The following is a 2,389-nucleotide window of genomic DNA, read 5'->3' as shown; positions in this document are numbered from 1 at the left end:
GGGGGAGGGGGAGGGAAATGGGAGGCGGTGGCGGGGAGGAGGCAGAAATCCTTAATAAAGAAATAAATTTAAAAAAAAAAAAAGAAAACTACAGAAATATTGAGACTATAAAGACTGGTTTGTGCATTGCACAAGGTCATGTACCTGGAATCCCTATAATTCGGCACTATGCTGTGCTATGGCTGATTTCTTTCTTCCCTAAACTCAGGTTTATACAGTCAGGCCAAAATCTAGTAAGGCAGATGTGTTTTTAGAAGTGGATGATGGGTAGGGTTTACAGGAGTTTGGGGTGTGTAGTAGAAAAGGGGCCCACTGCCATGAAGACTCTTGGCAGAAATATGAACAGCACACTGCTCCTGCTAATGGCTGGGGGTAATGGCGGGCAAGCAATCCCTACACAAAGTGGGAAGGGACTTTGCTGAAATCTGCTCTAGTAATTCGTGGAGAGGAGAGACTGTTCGTGATAAGCTCCCAAGCTAAGTGTTGAAAGGGAGACCAGTGCTTTCCTTTTTTTAGCGCAACTTGGGAGGACGAGGTTACCCGAGAAAGGAATTGTTCGATTAAATGAAGCCAAAGCATGAACGTTTAGACAGTCCTCAGCCTGTCCATGTTAAAAATGATGAGGATGTGTGTTCTCCAGAGAACAGGTGTGTGTCTGAATAATGACAGGGATAAAGAAATGACAAGTGCAGCATGGATACAAATCAACCACCTCAGCAGAAGCACTGCCAGCCCCCACTAAGGCGTGGAAGCTCGAATGGGGCGACATAAGCCTGTTTGACAAAATCACGTGGCTACAGAAATGTGTTTTCCTTTTTCCCCCAAGTATTCAAAATTTATTATTGCTTCTTTATTTTGTTGTATTAGATTATATTCACTTCTCCCCCCTGACTGCTTCCATATACACCCTCTGGTCACCTTCAAACTCATGGCCTTTCTTTTTATATCAACTGTTATTACATGCATATATATGTACATATATTTGTATATACATATATATTCCCAAACATACCTGATTTAGTCAGTGTTACTCAAATGTAGGTTTTTGGGGCTGACTGTTTACAAATGATTAGTGTGCTCATCCCATGTTGTCTGTTAAGCAAAAAGAAGAGTAGTCCCAAAGGTTAATCAGAGATTGGCATGATCACCATTGGAATTCACAACTCCATGCTCATTATAATGAAGCCAGTTAGGGGCCTTGTGACTAGCAACACATTGTAACCAAATTCGACTTGGTATTTCAGAAGTAAGTATTTCAATATTTCAGTTCTGCGTTCATAAAGCCTGGACTCAAAGTAAAATGATAATGGAATATTTCCAGGGCTGAGTGAAAACACTGTCAGTTCTACGTTGATTGCCAACATCTCGTTGAGTGATTGGCAGCTTCTTTTCAGCCCACGGTCAACGGAGAGAAGCCCTAAACGGGCACAGCTATGAAGCCCACTTAGGGCTCCCAGAGACTCTCCTTGCGTAACTGTCTTAACTGAACAGAGGCTGGTTTTCGGTTTTGGTACAAAAGTCCTAGGATCTTCTATAAATATGCTAGGAATGATAAGAAAGATAATTTTAGGAGATAACATGACTTTTGTTTATTTATCTTTACAGGTATTTTTGGATTATAAGTTATGAAGGATGCCTGAGCATTGGGAGACAGACGACACAGCTGTACCGAGATGTAAACAACTGTAATGGGCTTCACAGGGGAATATATAGAAACGATAATGACGGGAGAGGATAGAATATCAAAAACTCTATGCCTAGAGGTCTGGGAGCCACCATGAGTAGGTACAAAAAAACAGCCAGATGATTAATCCCATGGTTCTATCAAGGAATAATGAACTACATTCTACTGCTTCTATTAGGATTAAGATAGAATCCAAACACATCAACAATCACTATGTAGTAGTTGAACCTTTTGTTAGTTACTTTCCTTGTTATAATGGCCAAATACCCAATAAGAATAAACTTAAGAGTCAATTTCCCCTTATAATTTGAAGGGAACCAATTCCTCATGGCAGGGAAGACATCCAGCAGGAGCCTGAGGCAGCTGACCACAACGTATCTGCTGTCAGGAGATAGAGACAGAGAAGTTCTGGTGCTGGTCACTTTCTCCTTCTTATGTGGTCCAGGATCCCAGCCCTTGGGATAGCACTGCTCTCATTCAAACTGATTCCTTTTCTTCTACTTGAACCTTTTCAGAAACACCCTGACAGACACACCCAGAGATGTTTTCTGTGTAATTCTAAAGCCAATGAAGTCAACATTGAAAATTAACCATAAATACCCAATCTTTTTGAATAAAAAAATTACACACACACACACACAGAGAGAGAGAGAGAGAGAGAGAGAGAGAGACAGAGACAGAGACAGAGACAGAGAGGGAGAGAGA

This window comes from Microtus ochrogaster, unplaced genomic scaffold, assembly GCF_000317375.1.
Source record: "Microtus ochrogaster isolate Prairie Vole_2 unplaced genomic scaffold, MicOch1.0 UNK23, whole genome shotgun sequence".
NCBI lineage: Eukaryota > Metazoa > Chordata > Mammalia > Rodentia > Cricetidae > Microtus > Microtus ochrogaster.
This window is presented reverse-complemented; position numbering follows the sequence as displayed.